General features: G+C 42.8%; 1 long non-coding RNA gene across 2 annotated transcripts in view; it reads left to right on the top strand.

Annotated features, from left to right (window-relative positions):
* LOC146567390 (uncharacterized) overlaps window positions 1-27,841 on the top strand; it is a 51,163-nt gene that overhangs the window by 1,303 nt on the left and 22,019 nt on the right. The window contains exons 2-3 of one of the 2 annotated variants that reach the window (XR_014893921.1): window positions 2,087-2,261; window positions 2,465-2,519. This is a non-coding gene — a long non-coding RNA (uncharacterized LOC146567390). Of the gene's footprint in view, window positions 1-2,086; window positions 2,290-2,464; window positions 2,520-27,841 lie in introns of both variants that reach the window. The other variant, XR_014893920.1, reaches the window with a different exon arrangement.

Genomic DNA, 27,841 nt, shown 5'->3' with positions numbered 1-27,841 from the left:
TCAAGTTAGGAGCAATCACAGCTGTCCTCAATGATCTTGTGAGGAAGCGGGGAAGAAAAAAAGGCATTTATTTTGGTTTTCTGGCTTAAATTAAAAGATGCCCAATCTGTGATGGCACATAAGCAACATAGGCAGGTAAACATACCTGCAGTACCACATAAGAAAGAGGGGGCATACTGTGCATTTCCACAATGTGAGTGGAAATATGGAGAATACTTAGCAGTGGTAGTGAGACATTGTGCGCCTTCGGTAGTGACAATTTCTTGCTGTTACTTTACATTCAAAAATCATCCACGGGATGACTATAAAGATGCAAACCGCTGTGTGGATTTATTATTGCCTTTGGAATATGTTTATTCTTTAAAAAATGTTTATTAAAAAATAATAAATACACAGTATTCAAATTATTCAAATTGTCCTTTTGTAAGTGGCTTAAAAAAGTGCACAAACACACACATTTCACCATGTGTTTCTACAACCTATATAAAAACATTTATATTATAAAATGCATATATGTGGCTGTCCTGAGTCCTTACAGATGTCATTAGTAGGTTGTTACGAACAAAATAGTTAACTATTAAATTTTAGTAAGCTCCACATATTTTTGTATTGTGCTTTTTCATCACAGATGCTTATTTTCTGACATCTCTATGTGTTCAGTCATCAGAAATTATAGAAACTTTTCAACATCCAGTGTGTTTAAAAAAAAAAAAAAAAAAAGACTATATGGGTTACATCGTTATATGTGCCACCAGTCCTGACCTGCAATGAGCAGACTCCAGAATTAGAGAATAACCCAGTAGATGCAGCACCTGCTTTGTTTTAGGACATGACCTGATTGCAATTTTTTTTTTCCAAGCAAATCCTGACAGTAAGGTTTGCCTGCTTAGCTTGAGCAGGGACAGTACGCTCCCCAAGCTAACATCAAACTCTAAACAGCAGTTGTTATTTCATGGTTGCGTGCAAGCTGAACCAGGTCATCTGCACTGGGTTACAGGCCTGCTGGCTGTGTTTGTTGTGCCCTCCAAAGTGTGCTGCATCCTTCCTCATGCTGCAGAGAATTGTGTTTTTGCCTTAGTTAAAATAAAGAAAAGAGATGTTGATTTCCTAATGATTACCTAAAATGCTCTTATATTTGCACATTTAACAATGTGCAAATATAAGGAAGCGTTGCACTTTCTAGCAGCAGACACTGATATGTTCTTTATAATTCAATAAAACACTGAGCTTTTTATTTCATGCAGTGGAAACGTTAAGTTGCAGGATTATGCTATATACATGTAAATATTAAGAGGTAACTAAAGTCTATCTGTAATTACTTAGATAGTACTCTGCAGCCTTGTAGTGTTTTGTATGAGCGAAGCAAGGGTGTGTGGGACCTTCCCCTTATGACATTAGCAGGGGGTCAAATGTGCATGTAGGGCACCTGGCTCTGCACCTCCCCTCTCTCTGTGATGTTAAATGTCAACCAGCAGCATCCAGAGAAAGCAAGGTGAGCCTCCATTCTAATGCTTATGGCAGGAGATCATAGCGTCTGACTCCCAAAGCCATGTTTCTCTTGTGTAGTGCAATTAAAACTGTTAGAGAGGGGAAATTTACAGAACCATTAACCTAAGGTTTTCTTTTTAGTGAAGTCGATAGTCTGAAGGTTGCTCTGCTGAAAGGAAAACCCCAGGCTTTTTTTTCTTCTTCTTCTTCTCCTTCTTTTTCTTTTTAATAAATGTAAAACGAGCGGCTTAATCTTGATTTGTTTCGGAAAGATTTGTGTCTTTAGCCTTAAAGTGCAGTGGATTGCCTCCTCTGCATTGCCCACCTTGAACATAAAACAGTAATTGAATTAAAAATTGAATTCATTTATTTTGGACACACGTGCTCATCCTTCTGGAAATCATTTTGCTCTAATAACTTGTATTCCAGTGCTGCCGCTGCTTCGCTTTGCTCGGTCGCAGTTATTTATTTTTTTCTTTAAAAACAGATGCAGCGGGAGTGATATGATCAGATTGCTGATTTTATAAGGTACAGTGTGGAATAATGTATAGCTGTGTAACTGCGTCGCACACTTATCCAGTTTTCCCTCTGATTCCAGATACAGTCCGGTGTCTGCTTCAAACCCGAGGCGTACAGGAGGTTAGATGTAAATCTGCACCATCACAGAAACATCCTCACTCAGAAATGGCAGTAGTCAGGACCTTCTGCTGCACTTCTGCTGCTCCCTAATAGAAAGCCTATTGAGGCCCAATCAGCAGGTCTGTTCCAGCCTTGTAAGTGGATTTCTCCCATACCCCCAAGGTTTGTGAAATAGGGGTCAATGGGTCTGTTATTGTTTTTCTCTGCCTCTTTATCCCTACATAACTCTGTGATGTCAACAGCAAAGTGACAGAGTGAGCTGGGAGCATGGAAAAGGAAAAAAAAAGAGGGGAAATAACTACTATCATGATCTTGCGTGTGTTTCTGCTCACAACAGGGCTGCAATTGTTCCAGCGGGCATGGATGCATCCCCATATGAAGAATGGAAAGAGGTAAATATCACTTATCCCCCAACAGGTCGAAATGAAACAGCAGCAGCTGGCAGAGAGCTGCTGAAAATATTGAGTTTAGTCTGAAATTTATCACTAAACGTAAGCCTCACTGTCTCTCAAACGCTATACACTTTACTGTGTAATAAGGGTCTATGTGAAATTATTTAATGTGCGAACAGTGTTGTCAAACGTGCCATTCGCGAGATCTATTTTTCACATCTCTCAGCCGGGTTGCCATTGTCTCGTTTAATCCGGTTATATCGTGTACAGATTTTCACATACATTGAGTTTTTTTGTTGTTTCTTTTTCTTTCTTTCTTTTTTACCTTGCTGCTTTAAAAGACAAATGGGAACAGATGTGACTCTGAGCAGGGACGTTTTGAACAGATTTGCTTCTTATGTCAGAGGAGAAATGGCATTGTTTTCCGTTGCGTTACAGCCTGGTGCCATTTATTAAATAAAAGTGGGGATCCGTTATGAGGTGGAATTTTATGCCTCTGTCTGAAATGCGATCATTGCATCAAAGCACAGCCATAAATTTCTTTTTGATATAATTGTATTAATGCAGCAAGTAATGGATGAGCATATGTTTCACAGTGATTACTATCCCTCTCTGACTGTGTGTCCTAGTTGCCTTCCCATCGCCTGACTATCGGAATGAGAATATGTGCCTTGAGTTAATGCTGATTGCAGCAGCTGCCAACACATGAATCTCCATGGCAACAATAACGGTTGCCAGGCAACCATGCTCTTTTAGGGACACTGAAAGAAGCCCAAAGGCGTACTAAAAATATATATATGGGTATAGTGCTTCTTGAACACCTCAGCCGTATGCACGCCATGCACAGAACGACAAAGAGTTAAACGCTTAAGATGGCGACGTGTTATTTTCTCCTCTTCAGCCGCAGTGTGTGTGTGTGTGTGTGTGTGTGTGTGTGTGTGTGTGTGAGAGAGAGAGAGAGAAAGAGAGAGAGCTCACGCTGATGTTACCCTACTTTGGCATGAGCGCTAAACGGCAGCCCCAAACGCTGCTATCTTTTTATGACATTAACACACAGAGCCGTGTCAGAGGACCTAATGCTTTTATGAGGTTATATTTGGAGGCTGTGGACAGTCTGGGTTAAGAAGATAGTGACATTTTTTTTCTTTTTTCATTTCTTTTTAACACTTGGAAAAAAAATGGGGCAACTGTCAGCCATCTTGGCTCCTGCATCGAGCTTCCCTCGCAGCTCGCACAGACCGAGGTGGTATGCGCACACGCTGTGGAACAAAGCATTCCATCAGCGCAAGTGACATCACTGCAGTCAGCTCAGCTGTTTCTGCCTGCGCTATAAATAGTGTGGTGGAAAGAGCGGATTGCCTATGCAGAAAATATTTAACTCCTGACCCCAAGCCTTAAGAGATTTTTTCCTTTTTTTGTGCTGAAGCGGTGAACTGGATCACAGCCAGTGCATCTAACATGGAATACGGCTGATATAAAGTCTAATCCCGTGCTCTGCGTTGACTATATAACAGTAACAGGAGTTAAAAAGTGACACTTTATACCAAAATATCCAAGTCCACGTATCCACTTCTTACAGTATTAAATGTAAGATCTGAAATATACATGCCATCTAAGATATTAGCATCATTGTTGTCACAAACAAAAGTTTGAGTTTGCCTCTAAAACATAAAAGTTCTCTATAGACTTCAGGTTAGGTGGGAGGCTGGTTTTCTTGTAGATACAGATATTGCAGCCTCTAGTTGCCAAGCATGAAATTACACAGAGCAGTGACTTTTAAATACCTCCAGCACCTCAGCTGATAAAGTAACTGTTATCACAGGCAGGGATCACGCTCGCTGACAGCACTTCATTTGTTATGTCATATAATTAGATATATTTTGGCAGCAAATCGTTTTGTTTTTTTAAGATAATTTGCATATGTATTTTAGACCTTGTCAGCTAAGAGTTGCCTGCACAGAAAGAGATGAATGTTGAGGCAACGCCTGGTGCAAATACAAAGATAAACCAAGGAAGAAAGCCAGGGGAACCAATCAGAATCTTCAATACTCCAGCTGGTCTCCCAGCTTCCTACATCGTGGCTTTTACATTACTAACCCACAGCACGCTACAGCTGATCTTAGTACACCCTGCCGCTTACTAGCACCGCTGCAGCCTGCGAGTCCAGCCAGCAAACTTGGGGTCGTGGCGTGGCTGGCCAGGCGCCAGGACGTGTGCAGGGGGCTATGCCATGGTGTTGGCTCTCACAGGCTGGCAGCATTGAGGAGCGTAAAGGCATTCAGCAGTGTGAATGTCCCTTTGTCTCAGAGCAGCGTGCCAGGCTAGCTCTAATGAGGCAGCTCTTTGTGGCAGGCCTCTCAACATCAAGTGGGCTGGTGGACTCATTAACCTGACTACTGCAAATAAAGCAGGCAGGCACAAGAGACGCCTATGATAGCACACTTAAGGCCCCGCTGAATCCCCCCACCACCCCCACCACCACCACAGTCATCCTTCCACCTCCTCACTCTCTTCTTTTCCCTCCAGTCTCTCTCTCAGGTTTCCCAGGGCTCCTCTGATAGGAGGAAACCAGCCACTGGCCTATTTCAGGTGTCCCAAATAAAGATTGGTTGGGGGTGTGATTTCCAGTTTCTATATTCTGTCTCGTTCATACCTTGAGCTTTAATCAGATTTTTGGCTCTGCGCTGTAACCTGGTTTTTGTTGAAGAATGAATGAACTGCTGGAGTCGACTGCAAAGCGCTACAGAAAACGTTTATGCGTTTATCCACGACGCTTCTCTTTATAGATGCATTTGAGTCGGTCTTTCTTTGTGGTGATAGGAAACCTATACTTCTAAATGTCCTAGAATATTTCAACACAGCTTTGTATGCATTTGTATTTTATTCCCACTGTCTCCCCCAAATAATTGCAATTTGGCTTTATCACCAGCAACGAGAGGGGCGGTAAAAAAGAAAAAGGATAAGAAGGGATGAATAGAAATATGTCAGTACCTTTGTTTTAACACCTGGATAAAGATTTTTCTAACATTTCCCATTTATAGCTCTTTATCTTGATCAGTGACTGTGTTTTGACTGATATGTTTCAGGTGAAATGTGACTTACAAACACGTTTTGACAGTCAAGGTAGTCTCTTGCTGCTATATCACTTTCTGTATTAGCTGAACTGCTGTCAGTCTGATTTTAGTTCCATGGCTAAAAGTCAAATCCTTTTATGCCATCTTGAATGTTTTAAATTTATCAACTTGAGCTATGCGCTGATCAACTTGACTTATTTAGGTCAGCTATGCCTTTATGAGTTGTTCTCCCAACTAATGAAACAGTTGTAATGGTGGGACCAGGGATTGTAAGCGAGTCTGCTGAAATAGATTCGCTAACTTGTTTTGATGAATATTTTTGCAGTGGTTATGAAGTCACGTGGCTCACCGCTAAATTATGTAGCTGAATGAAATTGGGCCGCGAGAAGCTGTTTTCCGCACACCGACAAGGACAGGTCAGATGCTCGTCTCACAAAAGGATAGTCGGCTGTTTATATTTGTCTTTTTATTTATCTCTCATAACCCTGCCGGTTATTAGCGCTCAGCGCTACGGCTTATGGGTGTGGACCTGCTAGATATTGATTCGATGTTAATGTCATGTACTGTTTGATGTATGGCCTCTGAAATTGCTCAAGCATTTGATCAAGTTGCTTGTATGTAGATTAGATTCATTAGATATTCCCCCCACTATTTTTCATGATGTTTCCCCACACTCATTTTACAGCCTCCCATTGTCTCCTCTGCACAGTAAATGATTTTAATCTGGTGATGCTGTGTACTCTTGATAAGCCCTGCACAAATTGAGGCAGCGTCGCTGACGGTGAGGAAGAGGCTAACGCCACAATAAGCTCTAATCGTGCGGGCGCCTCATTTTCTGAAAAAGAATATTCATACCAACATCAAAGGGGTTAGCACTCCTGACACTGACAAATTGCAGACGAGGTTTCATTAATTAAGTAGGCCACTAATGTTTATTTAAATTAAATTTACGGTTGCATTATTGATTCGCCGCCACAAAATTATCTGACATGATGCACATGGATTGTGAGCTGTGGCTCTCTGCAGGAGCAGACAGACAGCGGGAGTGTGGATGGGAGGGAGGTGGATGGAAATTTAGAAGGGGGTCTGAAGGCTGGAGGGGAAACATGAATATGATGGTTAGGAATTTTTACAGCTGCCAGCATGAAGATATTCCTACCTATATATTTTTTCATTAAAGCCATAAAATGCTGAGAAAAAGATTTTTTTTTAAAACTACACAGAGTTTGGATTTAAGATTCAAATGATTCTTCTTCTTTTTTTTACCACCTGATGAAAGTAGCAGTAATTGAATAAAGTACACATCCAGTACGCTTCATTCTTTCTGGATGAAAGCAGAGTTTTCTTAGTACAACTGGGAAACAATTTGACTTATTGGTTACTCTTTAAGTAAGACATCTACCTTAATTTACCATATTAGAATGGCTGTTGGTGCCATATGAGCTGGCGAGTTTAAGAAACTGCCAGCTACTGGGATTTTCCAGCACAATCATCTCTACAGTTTACGGATAATGGTCTGAAAAGGAGAAAATATCCAATAAGCATCAGCTCTGTGTGGAAAAAATGCCTTGTTGATGGCAGAGGTCAGAGGAGAATGGCCAGGCTGCAAGCCGTCACTCAAATGACCACTCGCTACAACCAAGATATGCAGAAGAGCATCTCTGAATGCACAACACAGCAAATCTTAAAACAGATGGGCTACAGCAGCAGAAGACCACACCGAGTGCCACCTTTCAGTCGTCACAGGAAGCTGAGGCTACAGGTTACACAATCTCACCAAAATTGGCCAACAGAAAAGTGGAAAAATGATGATACTGATACTGATATACTGCAACATTCAGATAGTAGGTCAGAATTTAGTGTAAACAACATGAAAGCATGGTGTTGCTTGTGGTGGTGTAATGGTGTGGGGGATCAGTTCTTCTTTTCTGAGCATTGTTTAAACACCGCAGTCTGAGTATTGTTGCTGACTATGTCCATCCCTTTATGACAACACTCTACTCATCTTCTGATGGCTGCTTCCAGCAGGATAACACGCCGTGTCACAAAACTCTAATCATCTCAAACTGGTTTTGGGAACATGACTATGAGTTTGCTTTTCTCAAACGGCCTCCACACTCACCAGATCTCAATCCAATACAGCATCTTTGTGATGTGGTGAAATGGGAGATTCACATCGTGGGTGTGAAAACAGCAAATCTGCAGCAACTGTGTGATGCTGCCATGTCAACACAGATGACAAGGTGTGTTTAATAAGGTGTCCAGTAAATTTATTACTCGGTGTGATTTTTTTCTTTTAACTCATCATGATTCGCCAATGTGTGGTCAGTAACGACACTAATATTTTTGTTGAGTATAACAAGCGGTGCTACCACCAGCAGCCTTTTTGTCCTAAAGATTTGTAGTGACGCCGATCAGTGTGCTAATGCAATGCTCCAGCTGAGTTATGTGTCCTTTTATTATAACAAGGCTTAAATGCAACTATTCATTTTTATTTTCTAAATCAAAATGTTGATGTCATCTGTCCCACTTTCCAGCGTGCTGGCGCTGAAAGAGAAGGTCCCTGTTTACCACGGCTGCAAACCAGTGGCAGGCAGTTGTGTTTCATCTTAGACCCACCAGTTAACTGCTGTTGTACATGAAGTGTTAATAATACTTTATGTATTAATAATGTTATAAAATGTATTAATCGTGGTATATTATTTAACTGACTAGTATTTGTGGTGTAGAATAGCAGGACAACAAAGTTTCATTGTTGAATCCAATAATAGCGCCGATCCCTAGATAGCAGAGACTCATACTTCCTACTAGTGTTTAGAAGCTTCGGCTTTATTTTACTATATTTTTAACATTGCTCCTCCAAAATAGAAGGAAATAGACAAAAAATTGCAAACGTAGACATAAATTCCTCTTTTATATATATAGCGTGTCGAGACTTGTATGTATCTCATACTGTGATTTGCTTATATAAGAGGCCCCTTTCACATTTTTGCCATACAACTGGATTCATGCTGAATTTGTGTAATTATACTGTTTAAGAAAAATGTAAACGGGGCATTTTTTTATCCAAATATGAGACATATACATCTAGGGAGATGTATAAAAGTCATAAAAAAAATTGTTGGAAGGAATGTAAAACTTTTTTTTCTATTCCTTTTCCATGTGGGCGGTGATTAGTTTGAATTTGTGTTTGGACTTTAGAAAAATCCACTCAATATCAGATTCTCCGAACGTCACCCAGGACCTCAAACTATTACCTCGTGCATTTATTTCTCCTGCTACTAAGGGCGGGGTTAAGGATACCAGTGTGTGCGTGCATTCACACACATGCACTCGTTTGAGCTGCAGACACACGCTTGGCACTGTTTGTCAACAGAACACATGTAGATGAATTGCTATTGACAAGTATACACAACACACCGAGGGCTACCGAGAAGACTCAATAAAATTGAAGGATAGACTTGTTGAGATCCAAGGCCCTTCTAATTTCCTATAATAGACTCCTGTATGCTTTGAAATGTGATTTAGGCTGGAGCAGTGGGTTTTGGTAGTCTGTTAGCCTCTCCATCCATCGCTTCTCTCTGTAATGGAGAGCATCAGAGTCGCTCGCAGGTTTTTACTGGGCAGAGACGCACACTGCAGCAATCGTGCAATAGCCACAGCCTCCTCTCTGTCCCACAGTAAAACATTTGACTGAACAAAAATCGATCTTAATTAGATCGGATGAAATTAATCCAGGTGTCAGAGTTCAAGCTCGTACTAATAAACCAAACCATGTGATTAATCAGTGATGCTAAATGAAATATTACAGGTGATATTGTTGGAATTAATCTTGCTTGTAGTCAAGTGTACGTTTTTATATATTAATATATTTTAAATATTGTATTACTGTTAAAGCTAGTGCAGGTAGTTCAGATGCTTATAAGAACTTCTGCTCTTCTATTTGTTAAATGACTTAAAACAGACAGCGGTGCACAGCCATACTCACATCAGCATCCATGCGGCGTGCCTTTATCGAAGAAACAGATCCATCCGTGTGTGAGAGAGAGAGAGAGAGAGAGAGAGATGAAACAGTTTCTGTTCTGCCTCTCGGGCGGCACGCTGATGGCAGGTGCATCGGGATGACTGCCTGCCATCTGTCCAGGTATGCCGCTCCGCATGCCTGCGACACACATCTCTGTCGAAGTGCCTGAATTTGTGCACAAGCCTGGGTACGTGTCTGTTTTGGTGCGTGTTGTATTCTCTCTCTCGCTCTTGCTTTTTTCTTTAGCCTCTGTGGCCTTTGCTCTTGGAAACTACAAACCTCTCACAAGATGAACTTCATTTCATCCTCTTTTTCTTTTGTTGATCGTTTTCTTGAACCTTCACATATTCACACTGACACTTGTTGAGCACACTTTAGTCCATCACACAGCTGCCTGTAGCTGCATGTAGCAACCCCCTTTACCTGAGGACAGACCTGTATATTTGTGTGTGTGTTTGTAGAGAAACAAAGATGTGTAGAGGTTGAACCGAGGCAGTGAAAGTGATAGAGTGTGTGTGTGTGTGTGTGTGTGTGTGTGTGTGTGTGTGTGTGTGTGTGTGTGTGTGTGTGTGTGTGTGTGTGGCAGGTGGTAAATGACATCGCAAGCCAACAGACTGAGGTCAACCTTGCTGGGCATAAGCCCAAGCTATATTATCAACTGGGTAGCTGGCAGCTTGCTCTGCTGTACTGCCCACACCCACTGCTATCCACACTATAGAGATGCACACAGAAACATTCACGGACAACTTGCTACAATATTGATTTTTAAACGGCGTGAAATTCTAAAGAAATAATTTTATTGCTGGAAGCAGCAGCAGCAGAGCTGCGCCAATTTTAACACCAAAATGTTGCCTCTTTACTCCAGTTGATTAGTACAGGTATTGCTAAATAAAAGGCAAATGCAGTATTCATATTATTAAAAGTGTAATTTAAGCAGTTTAAATGATCTGCAACACAAATATTCTCTGAAAAGCAACTTTTCTTGATGGTTTTCCCTGCAAGTTGGCGCTATACGCTGAACAAGATACATAGTTTATTTGTGTTTTGCATCAGCGTCTGATCAAAAAAACACCATGTAAGATTGAACTGAGGACATTTTCAGCATTCAAAATAGATCAAGTGCCTTTTCTTCACAGCGCATCGCGTTGCCCTATCTACACCATCCCTTCAAAGGGAAATAGAAATCTTTTGACATGCTCTCATTTTTTTGCAGTAAGTCATGCTTCATCAGAGCTGCGTGCTGTTTGACCCACTTTACTTTAACATTTCATCCTCTGTTGTCTCAGAAGAAAGCCAAATACCACGGTGCATTTACAGTAGTTGGGTGGAAATGACAGATTGCATTTTTCAAGTGCTAGTACAGCAAATACCACAGTTGCTTTACATGATATGTGTAATGACACATAGATGCTTACGGAAGATGATATCGACGTGATTTGTCTTTTTTGTGTAAGTGTGCGATAATTCGAGCTCCTTAGTCAGATCGTTGCCAGCGTGCACGACATAGTACACTCTCTTGTATGTGATAAAGTATTTCCTTCGCTAGTGGCACACGGTCATGATAAAGACAGATGAAGATCCTGCAGCTGTTTGTTAGTGCTGCTTATCTGTCTCCGTATCAGATCTGTGTATGTGGAAGGCAGGGAGGTCAGAGTATGTGATAGCAGAATTTTGCAGTTTTGCCCCTTCTAGGATCTCCTCCATACAACAACACTTCGTCAGCCATAGGAAGGACCCAAATTTACATCTGAGGGTAGGAGACAGGAGGGAGAGATGCTGAGGAGAGGGGGGAAGGGATGGGATGGAGAGAGAGAGAGAGAGAGAGAGAAAGAGGGGGAGGGGGGCACAGCAGCTGGCTCCTTTTTCCCTGTCATTATCCCCGGTCGCTGTTTCAGTCAGCTCCATTTGATGAAAGTCAAACAGTACACTAGCCCTGATTATGTGACAACTAGAATTCACCTACTTAGTTAATCCTGCATCGCGGTTTAGATTTCAATTAATTTCTCTCTGGTTGCTCCATCTTCCCAGGGGATGGTGAAGGCGGGCTGGGGGAGGGGAGCCTGCTGTGTGCATGAGGATACAGTATGATGGAGATGGCGGGGGGAGGGGAAGCCGTACCTAGAGAACCGAGATGGCGAAAATGCCTGCACAGCACATTCAGATGTACCACGCAGAGTGGGGAGATAGTACCTGTCGGGTTTTCTTACTTTGACTGCGTAGTCAGGGAGCAATCAGCTGAATATTTTTATGGCTTCTGTTTCCTTCTGCGGCGTGCGTGCGTGGCTGCAGCGTGTGCACGCGTGTCTTTGTGCCTTCCCGCGCTGTGCTCAGCGAGCGGCTGATACTTTATCCACATGCTTCAAATGTTTTTGTTTATACGTGTAAAATTGAGTGTACGCGACAAACATTTCAGAGCATGCCCGTTCCTCAAAAAAATCTAAATCAAATAAATAAATAAAGCTGCATATTAATAAGGTCTCAGAGGCCCTTTAGAGGATCGAACCCCCCAGGTTGTGATTTTCCACCATTAGTCTTATGAGGCTGAAGGGACTGGGACTGTTCAGGCCAGCTGAATCGATTGTGCTGAGGGAACAGTGCTATCATACCTCCTTTCTCCATCTCCTTCCTTCTCTGTGATATTCCTTGACATTCTGATGGAGGTTTGAGTTAGAGCCTCATGTCCGTGTCACCATGGTAAATCTTTCGCCATATGGCGTCCACTAGCACTCGGTGTCTGTGGTGGGGGATGGAAGGCAGAGGAGGCCTGGTGTGATGCTGCTGCACGTCAATTTCAGAAATAGGCAGGTGTATTTCCCGAAGCATTAAAATCTGATATCTAAAAAAATGTATGTTAATATATTTTTTTTTTAAAAAAAACATTTTTGCAATAGGTGCAATAGGCAAAATACAAATTCTGCCTGGAAACAGCAACATTAAATTACGGTTACTGGCATCGCTCATGGTGCTCTTTAGGAAAATGCTAAGTGTGAATAATTTAAATCAAGTCAAAACCATCAGCTTAAGCCACAAGATCTTTTTAAATTTTTATGTAATTATTTTTGATAATGACTGCACACAATAAAAGCCATGGTGGAGTTTTATTGGTTAAAACTCCCTCTCCTGCAAACATCAGTTGTGGAAAAGAAAAGCTTGTTCAATCATCTTCTAATATTCAGTGTTAGCGTTTTGCTGATGCACATTACAGCAGCTTTTAGCCTTAAATTATAGCCTTTTACTTGAATTGCTACAATCTTCCCCACTTTTGCATCATTTGTTGTGTGCACTGTCAAATGCTGTGCATGTCAAACATGTTTCCTTTCATACTACTGGTTAATTTTTTCCATAAAAATGTATTTCATCTTGAAACTGCTGATTTCATGGGTGTAGCTCCTCAAATGCCGTTGTGTTGTTATAAATGATGTTGCACTAAAGAAAGTGATTGGGATCTGCACCCTGATTGGATGTACTCTTTCCTCTCTGGTCTTCCTGTCCACCAAGTTTTATGAATTTTAGCCTGGAAGTTTTTGAGGAATCTTACCGACAGACGAACTGCACTAAAAATATTCCTCTCCCTCAGCTCCCTCCTTGTAGGAAAAATACTGCCACATACAGTTCTTGCTCTCCATGAGTTCTCATTAATAGCTATGGGTTTTTGTGGTGTAAAGAGCATAATCCCCAATACACTGCCAACCTGCTGTATTTGGCTTTCACCAGTACAGCCTGACAATGTGGTGGGATAGTTAACATAGCTGCCCTTCCTTACCAGACACCAGACCTCCACCCAGACCTGGATCTCTTCATCTTTAACCTGTGCGATCCCTGTGTGGTTCTGCTCTGCTTTGTCCTCCCTGCAGAGGCAAAGCCCTCGGAGCAGAGGATGCTGGGACACTAATGGAGCCTGGCATCCAAGCTCACTAACGGCATCCCAGACCGTTCAGGATACCACTGTGAAGAGTGGGGAATTATAATGGCACACTAAGCCCACACTAAGGGGGCAGGAAAAAAATCACTCTTTATAAAAGTTCTAACTGTCTGTATAGTAACAACGGTGAAGAAGAAGAACACCACTCACCTGCATGTGCAGTAAACATCAACTTAGCTAAGCTAACATTGTTCAGCTCAATTCAGGAATTTCCAGCCTTTGTGCTAAGCTAACATAGCTCAACTTATCACAAAGGATGGAAATTCCTCTAGCCTGCATGTTGTATTCTTGAGTGAGAGACGCCTAACTGTCCATTGTCCCCTTCGATAGCTCAGTTGGTAGAGCAGAGGACTGTAGTGGGTTCCCAGAAATCCTTAGGTCGCTGGCTCGAAGGAGGGTTGATTTTGTTTTTTTGGGGGGGATCTGACATGCAGACTAGGGGAACCAGTCTAAGTATTCTTGGGCAGGAAGTGAGACACTGAACCCAACACTGAAAATTACCCCAATGTATCTGCAAGTGTTGGGTTAAACGCGATTAGTCATAGAAAAAGGCGAGTGTGGCTTGTACTAACCTTGAAGGCTCAAACTGAGTACAAAAGTGCTCTTTAAGTACCAGTTTCTGTTGCACCTATTGCTGTGTGTGTGATTAGGAAGAATTTAAAATCCTGTATGCCTGTGAATGTGGCTTGTTGTGTGAAGTCCTTTCCAAAGCACTGTCCAAAATTTGAAAAAGGTATTAATTAACATTTTCATTTTGAATTTTTGAGATTAAGACTAATCAATATTTAAAAAAAACACAAATAAATATTTTTGCGATGAACCATTTCTCCTGGAAGTCACAGAGTAAACCCAATACATATTCCAGGAATAGATGTACATGACCTGGAAGAGGATTAGGGCCACTGAAAAAACCCATAAAGCAAAACAAAAAAACAAGGGTTTTTAGGATTTTCTCCTTTTTTTTTTGTTCCAGATTTTGGAGAAAAAGTCAGAATTCTGTGATTAATGGACATTATCATTAATCAGTTGTACTAATAGCTTCCCTCAAAGGTCAGCTGAGGAAACACATTTCTATAAACTGTAGATAAATGATGGCCATCTCCTCCATCACTATTTTGAAGCCTTGATTTGGTTGATTGATTGATTGCATTTTCCTTTTGTTTTAGCTTCTGACACATTGTGGCCTAATTGTGTCTTTAAGGTCACACGGGCCAAGAGTCCAATCAGTGCAAAAGTGACCCTCCATAGGTTGGCGCAGTTGCCATTACTTTGCATGGATGCAGGCTTATTTCCAGACTCTCACCAACTACCAGAACTGGCAACAGTTTCTTTTCAAAGTAAAAGTTGCACTTTTACAACACGTTGGTCTCAGGATGAAACAACAGCATTTTTTTACTTTGAAGGCAAAAAATCTCTGTTTTCAGTTTGTTTTTCAAGTTTCATCACAGATCTGGGGTTAGTTCATGAGTCACAGTCAGTGACTGAGACAATCCTTTAGTTACCAAAGCTATCATAAAGCCTATCATTTTTGCGGCCAATTTTACCTGGTGAGAATAGTAGCCAGTAACCACCCAGCAACCAGTCAAGGAATATACAGGGACAGGATGCAGAAGCCCTCACATTAATTATATAATCAGTGAATGTTTTGTTTTTCAAACCAATCAGCAAATCATAGCTGCAGGAAAAGACGAGGAAAGAAAAAAGGGAACAGGTGTAGTGATACTGTGAGTGTATCAGTGTGCTGTTTCTCTTTTTTCTGAGAGCTACGCTCTGTCACACTCGGATAACCTGACATATGTAAAGTCTACAGGCAAAGATCCAGCTTCTACTTCAATAAATACTACATTAGTGAATCTATTTTAGTTTAAAAAATACCTTCTTGGTTCTATATCTTTGCATTTTTTTAATAAATTATTTAAAAGATATAACATATATTTGTTAGCTTTAGAGGTGATCCAAAGCCCTTTATTGTACCTTTGGACAGAACCAGACTTACTGCCCAGCAGCTATATTATTTATCTATTAGAGAGCATCAATCTATTTATCTGACTCTTTGCAAGAGAACAAAACCACCTAATATTCCTCCAATGTTTGTTTATCAATGTGATAGAAATAAAGAAGCATCAAAAGCTGCATGTGTGCTAGAGAGAGACATGTGAGGAGAGTTTTCCTGGCTCTGTAATGGCTGCCATCCTCTCTCTCTCCAACCCCTCCTCTTCCTCCTGCTTACGGCTGCAGCTCTGTGGATCCTCGGTGCCCAGGCATGGTGTACTGAACATGCATGGCGGCGTGTTTCCTCCTGTAGCAAGCTAACTTCTGCACCACTCCTCTCGCTATTTCAAGGAAAGTGCAACCTTTGCCTTGGGCCTTAATTATGTTCAATTTGCCAAGCTGGGCCTGAAACCATTGGGGGGTGGAAAAGCTCTCTGACCTATTTATCAATGCAGCTTTTTCCTTCCACTGACGGAGACTGAACCAAAAAGGCACGGGGAGAGAGAGAGAGTGAAAGAAATACACTTTGCTCAGTTTTCACACAAGCAGAGTGTAGGCACAGCACAGGATGAATGGGAGTAGTGCAATGTATACATTTAATTTCTTAGAGGGTGCTTTTGTGGGAGTGTGACAGTACTATTTTATATTATTCCATCCTATATTTTATTATAAAGTCCTATGAAATTGAAAAAAGAAATCACTTTTTTTGTAGTAAAATGTCAAAACACAGAGAGTCCAGAAAAAGAATGAGCCAGTGTTATTTTTGGTTTCACCTGCAGTCAGAAATGCTGTATCTCCTAACCACACCGGTGCTCTTTCAATAGAGACTGAAGAAGATTCTTCAGACCACATGATTGGAGGTAAACACTGAGGAGGCCATTGACCTTTCATTATAGCTTCTGATAAGGCCAACTATCTCCCCTTCTCTACACTGTGCCCTAAATGTCAAGTCACTGTATGTGTTATAATTACCCTGAGTTGGTATTTTCCTCCTCTTTATGTTTCAATGCATGGAGAGCAAATCCTGCTAGCAGAGGTTGGCTGAGGACATGTCACCGCTTTAGACGTGTGAGGTTAATTTAGCTGTTCACAGGCTAATCAGTTTTCTATTTTTATTTATTTATCCCCCCCCCTTCCTTTTGCAGCATAGCATTTTCCAAACACGGAAGACCTTCTTAACACTGAGAATTTACCTCCCTAGAGTCGAGGGCTTGTTAATACACTCTCATTAGGAGGTTTTATGCATGGACAAATAAACAAATGCTAATAAACTCCTAATTATTTTCTCACAGCAAATTCAAGGATTTTGAATATTCATGTTTAACCAAAAACATTGCAATTATTTTACTGAGCATAACACATATATATATATACTTTCTCTCAATAAAACAATTTGGTAGTCAGAAACTTGTTTCAAGAACAAAGAGGTAACTCCTGATTTTCTTTTAAGGGAGCATACATGTGAGTGCTGAGAGAATATTTTGATTGCACCACTGACAAAGGTGCTAAAATGTACGGGCTGCGCTTTTCTCCAAGTGTATATTTAATAGGTTGATTCATAATTTTCTCCCAGTGAGCAATTTCTGTGTTTTGCCAGAAGTTGTAGTTTTTGTAGTGATTTTATTTTGTTGTGAAAGATAATCCTGCATTTATTTTTCCACCCTTTACAAGAGAAACCCCCCCAACACTGATTCAGTTCGATGCACCACACTTGAGCTCTATTGTGACTCTTTTTTTCCATGTGAAAAACATCGTGCATCACTAATACAATTTGACTTGCAGGTGCAATTGTTTGGAAGAAGGTTGGCCCATTTTGCTGAGTGTCAGGAAAGGCTTTTAAACTGTCACCACACTTTCTCCTTCCTTCATACGGAAACCTTTTAGACGTCCTCTTTGCTGGGTTGGACAATGGGGTGTCAACGCTGTTACCTTATTCTGATTTTTGCTGCCGAGTTAGCCGGTAGTCTAGTGACTGATCGGTTCTCTGAGTTCTACTTTTAAGGACGTATGCATTTGGCCACTGTGAGTTTTGGTGCTGCAAACATACGTACCACATCAGGACTCCAAGTCTTGTTTGCATGTTGACAGACTGCCATAATTCAAGATGGCACCTGTCTCGCTGATGTCTTTACCGCTGCTGCTCTGAGTCCTCTGCAGCTTAGTGACAGCCTGAATCCTCTCTGACGTGAAAACCCCTGTGAGAATCGGAGAATCTGAGATTAGGAATGTCATCGTTAGCATTTGGGAGCGTGAATCTCTTCGTTGAGGACGTGGTTTCACATTAATTGTGAGATTAAAACCTGCAGTGAGACGTAGGCCCAGCCGTGCACCGATTTGCCGCGTGCCTTTAGCAAGTGCAGCCATCGCTTGCACGTGGCACACATCGAAGTCAGGAGAAAATGAAATTATGATTTGCGATGACAAATCTGAGATGTGTGCGTGCTACCACAAAAACAGCAACAGCTCATGAATAATGCATGGCTGCCGTGGGCTATAGATTAAGTGTGAATATTCATTAATTTGCTTGCCCTTTGGGAGGTGATGCAAATTCATACAAAAGCATACTGGCAACTGGGTTAGCCACCACTCACAGCAGTAAATATGGGTAACGATGGAGGACGCCGGTTATTTTTTCCTTAAGTACCTGAGCTGTTTGTAAAATGAAGGACAGCATTTGCTCTGTTAAGAAGTTTTAACAGGGTTTTCCTGGAGTAATAACCACCCACCCCCTCCCCTCCACCTCCCTACCTCTTAAGTGCTAAGTCACCAGAGCAGGGAAAGCCCATTAGGGTAAAGAAGGTGGGGGAAGGCAAGAGTTTGAGTGATTAGGCTGATTGGATATAGCAGCACTAGGTTGCTCAGGTCAAAACTAATCAGCTTCAGAACAGAGGGAAGGTCCTTATAACTAAAAGAGAGAAAGACGTAGAGATGTGACTGCTGCCCTGTGTAAAGAAGCGTCATGTCACGCAAACAAACAAAAATGCTCCCATACAGGCCTGAACAACCACAGAGCGCTTACTGAGTCAGCATAGAGATAGCTGATCAACTAATAAGAACAAGTAGCCAATATTTAATTTTCCTATTCACTGCTTTTTGGACAACGTGAAAAAGGCTGGACTCAAGTCTTCAGGAATTAAGGACAGAGAAGAAGAGAAGAGACTGTGAAATCTGCAGGTTTTCAGTCTCAATTTTGCTGACAGCACCCTGAAACAGAGCAGAAGAAGTATTGACAGTGTAGCTGCGCCGGCTCTCGACTGTGGCTTCATTTCTGCACTTACTGTATCCCCTTTCTCAACCATGAAAAAAAAAAACCCTGAGCAGGATAAATTGATTTTGTTTATGGGATCATTTGCACATTTATCCACACTACATGCAGGAACCTGTTATGTAGATTTCCCCCCGCAGCAGGAACTGGCAGGAAGACGAGCAGGGATTGGACAGAGATAAACGACTCATTAACCCCAAATTGATCATGAGCCGCACACTTGTGAGGATATTTCATCATTAATATTTCAACTTAATTATTTGTGCCCATGTTGACTCTGAGGTCCTAATTTACACATCACCGTGTGATGTATGAATTATTGTAATGGACAATATTTGAGCAGTTATTTCTCCCACTGCCACCATTTTTCTATCCCCCTCCCTCTTCCACCGCCCCTCTTCGTTACCGACCTCTATTGCTTGATTTTTCTCTGTGTGCTGAAATAATACCACCACGTGGCAAACTCATATTGTAGAGGCTTAAATCTTGTAGATTGTCACTTATAAATCAAACTCTGCGGTCTGAGGGAATTCTCCTTCGCACACATGTACTCCCTCTGAACTGCAGGCTCAGTGTCTCTGATTTTCCCTTCGTTTGTTCACTCAAGTGCGCTTTTCAGTGGCGAAATATCGCTTTTGAGAAAAGCTGTCAGCAGAGATGGAATTTCCTATGAGGGGAAGAGAGTTTGGCAAAACATTTTCATGAAGTTCCATGTTCGTCTCGCTTGAGCTCCCGCCTGTGTTGTCCCCACTTTTATTCTGTATGACATGCAGTAGGTATCAGCGTGGTGATTTGCTATCCCTCAGAGGTGGAATGTCTGCTTTGCTTTGTTTACCACTCTCCCTGTTGTCCCTGTCACTTGCGCTCAGCGAGATAGTGGCAACTAGAGAGAAACTTTCATTTCCACTAACCCGCCGCCTTCGGTGCGCCAACAGCTCTGAGCATCAGCGTGCTACAAATCATTCTGCGCACTTCAACTATAACATCAAATGGCTGAGAAACGGCTAAAGCCCAACAGCAGGTGTGCTCTGAATCGTTCAGATCAACATGTCAACACCTTTAACAAGACATCTCATTTCAGGCACCCGCGCTGCTACCACAGCTTGGGCTTTTGTAGATGCCTCTGACTAAGGTTTGAGGCTTGGAGCAGAATCAGAATCAGAATCAGAATACTTTATTGATCCCTGGGGGAAATTATTTTTTTTGTTACAGTGCTCCATTTTAAACCAACATTAAGACAAGACAGACAATACGCTAACTAAGAATAGTACAATATATACATATATATACATACATACATACATACATAAGTCACTTATAAATAAATAGTTGGAAAGCAGAGAGCCAGATTGAGATGTTTGGGGATTGGAGGTGAGTGCAAACCTGTGCATCAGCATCTCTTAATCCCAAAGAGCCATAATCTGGGATTAGTGATCCTCTCCACACTGGATCCAGATTAGAGCATCCGCTCATGGAGGAGCCTCTGCAGTATCGGCTGGCACCACCTCCCCGACCCCTGTGGGAGGGGCTTGGAAAGGCTGTGGTGCTCCCTGATTGGAGGAAGCTCCGGATAAACTATGTGGTGACAGGGGTTGCCAAGACGATCATGCTGGCTTTGCCTTGATTGGTTGTGTCAGAGCTTAGGATGTCTGCTTGTCCTCAGATCGACATTAGATCACTCGCTATAGAGACACTTGTGTAAATGTATGTATGTACACGCACACACTGTGGGACATGCATGTAAATGATTGAAAGCCACTCACTCTTCAGTTCATCAAATTTACCAACATGCTCTTACAATGCAGAGACGCTGATTTATGGATCCAAAAAGTGACCAGTGCAAGCAGTATTTCACTTGCTTGTGTTTGTATGTGTATGTGTGTGTGTTGGCCAGTGGATCGTGCCCGTTGTCATCTGTCACTAATATGCACTCACACACAGCAGTAGCAGCAGCCCACATAGGTCAGTCTCATCACCCTGCTCACTGGCACATGGTGGAACCATAATCCTAAGGGTCAGAGGTCGGCTTCATGCTGCTTGCCTGGCTGAAAGGGCAGATGGGACACATGCGTGCATGGACACACACTGGCCAGCTTCATGCTGCTGGGTTGGTTTGAAGGGCAGATGGGTGCATTGTGTCATAATGGCGGCTGAGCTACAGCCTGTGGGGGCGGCCATATTGTCATTGAGAGGACACTCGGTAGGTCAGGTGAGCAGAGGCGAGCACTGACTGTAGTGTTTTACACAGCCTTTGTTTCGACTGGTTATATCCACCCAGTCTCCCTGGCAGTAATGTAAATGCCATTTAGGTTATTTGCAATTTTCATTCTTTAACTTGGCTGATTTATTATGTCATTGTGGAGCTTAGTTTCTTTCTTTCTTTTTTTTCTTGTCTTGAAAAGCTATTAAAGCAAAAAGTGATTTAGACTACGCGCAGGAGGCCTTTAAGGCAGAAACTCAGCTGAATTGTTCTTCCTGCCCACTTCCATGTTCTCATTTGGAGCTAATCCACTTGAGGGTTTTTATGAGACAGAAAGAAAAAATAATCTGTATGCAGTGAAGCACTGTGGAAATTGCAAAGTGATATTATATTGATTTAGTGAAGTAACATAAGTAATGTAAAAAAAAAAAAAAGTTAAAAAAAACTTCTCACTTTTCCCGTGCAACTATTTGGGTCACAGTGCACAATCAATTACATACACGCACATATAGCACGTGTCAGCAATCTGCAATCACTAACTCTTGGTTTGTTCTGACTGGTTGGGTGAGCATTTTCTTCTTGCTGTTTTACAAATACACATCATCAGTGTAACAATGCATTTTTCAAAACATAATTTACGTGACTCATTTTGCTTGCATATCTCGGCTCCCTCTTTCATTGCTGCGGAGACGACGTTCGGGAGGTTTATGTTGTTTAAGCTGCTTCAGTTGCATTTCCACTGCAAATGTGGTATTAAAAAAATTCTGCAATTTTAAGGAATTTAATACATTTTTAATCTGCTTTTCCTGGATTAGGCTCCCACATTAGAACAAATCAGGAAGACACAAAGGGCAAGGACTCAGGGTCTAAATATACTCCCTTTATCCGTCACTGCATCTGTCCCATTTTTTGGGAGATGTGCTTCTGGTGATGAGCGCCGGTACTTTGTTTTTACTAGAGGAGCATTAGAGTCTCTATAAAACAGGGAGTGCAGTCATTTCACTCCACAAATTCACACAAATTCTACTGTGTATTTGTTTGTAAATTTCATGACAACCTGCAAGTAGAAGCCAATGGTAGTCAAATATTTGTGCATGCACAATATGTGTGCGCATGTGATTCGGAGCACAAGCTAGAAATGGGTGTTATAAGGTAGGCAGAGGATGACAGCTCTCAGTTAGGTCTGTCAGACCTGGGACTCTGCAGGCTGTCAGTCCCAGGATAGCAGAGAGAAAATGGAATACATTATATCCCCGGTCTCCTGCAGGTCAACTGTGACAGGGTTGCCCCTCAATTACTGAGTATCAGCACCTCTTCTCTCCTCCCCACTCCCCTTTTCTTCTTCTCTCCTCCTCTTGCTCGCTGCAGTATGTCTGTGTGTGCTCTGCAAGAAGCATGCAGAGAAGAAAAATAGAGAGGAGAGTGGGGGCAGGGTGGCAAGTACCTACAATAGGCTGCCTGGAGATTCCATGGAGCCCAACGAATTTCCAGAGGCGTTTATACCTTGGTGATTGTTTGAATATATCTCCTCACCTACACCAAGGATTTGTTTGCTTTCATCCAGCGTAACGATAGACTTTATGTTTTATTGATTGCGCTGCGAGCGCTGAGCATCACCTTAGATATATACCCATTGCCGAGTAGCATCTCTCTTTCAGTGAATCTCATATATCTAATGATCCTAAACTTCATGTTTTATGTATCCACCTTAGCTAATAAGGTCAACTAGCAGTGAAATGGGTGACAGGAATTTATGCATTTTAATGCTGCTGCGGAACAATGGACACGCGCCAAACACAATAGGGTGGATGCAGAATCAGTCAGTGAGGAGGTAGTGTGACCAGCTGGAGCCCTCTACCCTCTGACCTGGAGGTCACCAACTGCTACACTTCTCTTTCATCTACCTCTCATGGCTGACTCATGAAAATGCATGGAATAAGAAAGTTGCTTTGTTATACAGATAACCTTGACGCGTGGAGGTCTGATAGGGCACCATTACGAAATCACTTCCCTTTATATGTTGGGGCGGGGAACTAGTGCCTCTTGATGTGTCCTTTTTTTTTGTGGATTTGTGATGGAAAACAAGGTCAGACCTGGCGCAGATGGAATGGGCTGCGTCAGTATAGCTGGACGCCCTTGCTTAACCTTGAACCCATATAAATCCAGAGTGCTCTGCCTTGCGGTCACTCAGTCACTTTTGAGCAAGCAACTCCCATTAAGAAGGCTTACAGCAGGCTACGCTCCTTTCTTTATTCCAACTTTTTCCAAAAGCTGCAGGCCAAACGGAATGGGAGCCTAACGTCCCCGTGTCCCGGTCCCTTTCAGAGCAGTGACTTGAGCTTTGTGCTCAGAGACTAAAGAGCTCTTTCCTGCTCCCCTGTCCTTTTTAGTATCATGGCTCACAGACCTCTCCGCCTCCAGCTCTCAGCTTGCACACTGCTGCGGCTCACAGACAGTAAGAAACCAAACAGTGAAACAATCCAACATACAGAGCGAGTGATCTGCCACCCCGTGCACTTTAATGGCTATGTGACCTATTTGCGGGAGACAGGACTGTCACGGAGATTGGGCCTTGAAGCTTACAAGCGCGAGGACACACGCACAGGCAGCCTGGAAATGCAGTTTGGGATTCGTGCACAGTAGAGCCAAAGGCTTACACCTCTATTTAGACTCCACTTAGAGGTGGCTTCTGACAGATGTATGAGGCATCGCCGCTCTTTTTGTTTGTGTTTCAAGAGCAGTCATCAGCTTTGACATGAAAAGCTTGTGAATGTAAGTTAAACCATCAGTTTCAGCAGTAAAGCTAGTGTGGTTTGTTCTTCATTGTACTGGAATCAGTGACTACAGTAGAAATATTGAATTTTCCCAGCGCTGGATTCGAGGTCTATCTTTTCAATCTAGTATCATGTCTGTAAAGCTCAGCCTCTGTGTTAGCCAAATATTGTCAGACAATTGACAGAGCACTGGCTTGCTCACACTCCCAGGAAGGAGGCAGGGACCAGGGAGCGGTACAGATAACCAACCCAAACATCCATGGATATCTCTGTACCCGACTTCCCTGGTCTTATATTTCCAGGGTTAAAAATCAATAGGGCTACTGCTGATGAAATTTGCCGCATGAGTGCGCATCGGAGTCTGCAAAGTAGACCTGGACCGAGACATTTCTTTGCACCCGCCGTTATTCACTTTTGTTCCATTCTGTTTTCAAATGCAAAGGGGATTTCATTTCATTCTCCTTTTGCCATTTTACTTTTTTCGCTCTAAATCCAGCTTTTGGAAGGCCCAGAGGCTGAGTAAATGTGATCGATTTCTAGAGAGTGTGTCATCTAGGCCACCCTTTTAGGAGTGGTTTTGTAACAGAGGCACAAAGGCGCGTGGAGCCATCATTCAGCCGGCTCTTCCATTGTTCACTTAATTCATGCTGAAGGATCCAGGTCAGGCCCGCAAGAACCCTTCACAGGTTAGAAGTCAGGGCTCCTCTCCAATAAACTAAGGCAAGAATAAAATCACATGTGTCCAGAGGCATAATCTGTTATTACCCGCAAGAATTACACATATTTCCGCCTCTGTTTCCCCTCCTATTTGTAATATGACTGTGAAACTAATGAGAACAGAATGTCTCTGAAATTATATTTGCTCAACAGGGCTTGCAGAACAAAGAGCTGATATGAGGCTGGATGAGAACATCAAGCTCGGTTATTGGTTGGACTGTGTTTAGTGGAGTAGCAGGTTTTAAATCCATACTGGACTGTTTTCTTTAACGTGGCCGTCATCTTTGGGATAAGATTAAGTTTGAATTAACTGCAGCATCGCGCTGTTGCTGTGTATTAGAAATGAATATAGCTAGTTTGTTTCGCTTTTTATCTCTTTTGCAAAGTCTTCCCTCTCGTGTGGCTAAGTCTACAACAATGAGCTCCTCCTGTCTCAGAATATTCAAAAAGAAGCTATCTTTCCTCCGTCACTGAGGGACCAATTCAAACGGCAGCCTTGCAGTCAGGCTCTCCTGTCAAGGAGAATTAATCTGCTCCAAACAACCTTTTATTTTCTCTACACAACTACTTGTCAGCCTCAACTAAAAGCAATTTGTTTTTGGCTCGCTTCTTCAGGCTCATGTAGCAGGACTGAGAGAGCAGTGTGGCATGTTGTTTCAAAAAGGAGAAGAGGGGGGAAAAACAGTGCTTTAATCTGATTAGACCTGGCTAAAATCCCAAACCGGGGCTGAAGTGCAGTGCTTGTGGTTTCTGAACAGCTTACGCTAAGTCTGTACCATGGAAATAATCTACTCTTAAAACCCAGGAAACAAATCAACTATGGTAAGGACATAAGTCGCTGTCATTACGGAGTCATTAGGAACAACATTTCCATACAGCATGCAGGCCAGTAATGCTGGCAGAAGGGGGCAGTGTATGTGTGTGTCTGTGTATGCGTGCACTTCTCTGATCCTGCCTTTTATATGTAAGTGTGACTGTTGATGCTTCATATTTACAGCAGAAGCGTGTGTGTGTGTGTGTGTGTGTGTGTGTGTGCGCGCGCGCCTCTATTTATTCATATTTGTGCGAATTTCTCCAGCTTAAAGAAGATTTTGTTTTTGAATTTACTTTCGGTTTGCCTGCGTGCCTATCTCCATCTATCTGTGTGTGTGTGTGTGTGTGTGTGTGTGCGTGTTTCTCTGCGCTGCTGTGGGATTGCAGGACGACTTCTCGGGTTCTGAATAATGAATCAAAGCATGAGAGAGGAGCAAAGTCACACTGCAGCAGCTTGTCTCTCTGCACTGCTTTCTTTTTTTTTTTTTTTTTGGAAGTGACATCAGAAACAGCAGCATGTGACATCACGTGATGGCGGAGCTTCAGTTCATCCTTTGTCATCCTTTTTTTTTTTTTTTTTTTTTAATAGGACAGGGGGAAAGAATGAAAGAAAGAGGGGGAGAGGAAGAAAGAAAACCAAAGGGGAGAAGAGACGGTGAGAAGGGGGGGAAGAGGGAAAAAAAAAACAAAAAAAAAAAACTCCTGGGTCACCTGTATGGAGAGAAAGAAAAACAAAAAAAACAGGGGAGACAGCAAACAACAAAGAGCAACATAATAATAAAAAAAAAAAAAAAAAGCACCATCACAATAAACTAGCTAGTCATAGATATCAATAGTTACTAAATAATAAACGATATTGTGCAGCACGCAAGATAGACAGCGCACAGTGTGCTTTGAGGCAGCAACCAAGAAAGCTGTAGTCCGCATCTGTGAATACCCATGTGTACACCTGTGTGCATACCTGTGTGGATCAGCATGCTTGCATTCCAAAGGTTTCTCCATGTAATGATCTGCTAGAGAGTGTGGGGAGCCACAGCCCTGTCCTCTATGGTATCAAGCAGGTATGGAGGAGATCAAAACTCCAGACATCCAGAGGCCCCCAGAACACAAGAGACCAAGGAAGACCCACAGAGGGGCAGCCGCGCCACTGTCCCAGTAAGAGCTAAGGAGAGTCCCAGATGAGAGCTCATTCAGCAGCCGCGGAGCAGAAGCCAGGGGGAGTTGCAGTGACGCGCCCGTGAGCTCCGCCGGCAGCCAGCTGTGCCTGAGTGACCGAGCCCCAGGCCGAGAGGCCGGGGGCACCCCACCTCCAAAGTGGCCCGAGCGAGCCCCAATAAGCGGCCGCCAAGGAGTGAGCCGGTGTGTACCTGGACGCCCACCCCCAGATACAAAGAACCACCAACGCACCGATACCTGAGGGAGTCCGCCACCGGCAGGGGAAGTGGTGGTGGGTGGAGATAGGCCTCCAAACCTTGGAGGGCCCGAGATGTCCCCAGAGAGGTGGCGTCTGATACCCAACCTGACATATAGACACAGACATACAGGCACACACAGACACAAACATCCATTCCCACCCTCATGCTCTCATATGTACTTCACACTCAACCGACGTGGAGACAGACATAAAGAGACGCTGTACACACAATCACACTCCCCAAGCGTACTCTACAAACCGGGTCTAGGTACCCTTACCCCTGGAGGGGGGAACTGCACCCAGACCCAGGTGGTGTTACCCTTTTCCCTGCGGTGGGGGGAGGCAGACCGCCCCGACTCCGCAGCAGCAGGGAGGCCCCACACTCCAGACCGCAGTCGGACAGCCAACTCCTCCTAGCCCCCCCGCTCCAGTAGGCCGCAGAGAATGGGGGTGAGAGAAGACTCCAAACCTCCCTCCACCCGCTCATTGTAGTGTTGATGCATGTGTGTTCTAAGGTGCAATTAAAACCCAGGAGGGCATAGAGCTACCTGCCAGAGAGCAGCAGGTAAGCGCATAGTCCCTCCTGCTAGCCCTCAATGTCTACATGTATTTAAAATTGAGAGGTGGGCAACGACGCCAGGGGTGAGGCGTACACACTGCTTTCACCGTAGCCGAGCTTGATGACTAGACCCTGGAAGAAGCTCCCTGTAATAGGGCCAAGACCCCGCTATCACCTCCGCATCCCCACAGCGGTAGACCACAAAATTCTCTTTGATGTAAAGTTAAATACAAGCTGGACAACCGAGTAAAACCAGATATTTCATGAATATTTAAAATGAAAATATTAGCATTTATTGTAAAGGTACTCTCTGTTGATTAGAGGTGCACTTAGAGAGACAAGAGGAAGAAGCCATTTAGGAAGATCAATAGAAAACCCTCATAAACAGGCACTTCAACAGATGGCCATCAAAAAGATGTAGAAAAATCAGTTGGTGATCAATATCCTGTAAATTTTGGAAAAAAACAATGAGCGGATGAAGCCCTGGGAAGCAGCGGAGAGGAAGAAATATGCTTGCCACCTTGGAGGCTTGCAGCAATATCACCAAAAAGGATCTTCTTAATGACAC

Source organism: Mchenga conophoros, linkage group LG9 (genome assembly GCF_057382185.1).
Source record: "Mchenga conophoros isolate Kocher_MC1m ecotype Shallow Benthic linkage group LG9, M_conophoros_male_GT1.1, whole genome shotgun sequence".
In the NCBI taxonomy this organism is placed as follows: domain Eukaryota; kingdom Metazoa; phylum Chordata; class Actinopteri; order Cichliformes; family Cichlidae; genus Mchenga; species Mchenga conophoros.
The sequence above is the reverse complement of the archived record's forward strand: the minus strand, read 5'-3'. Positions and strand labels throughout refer to the sequence as shown.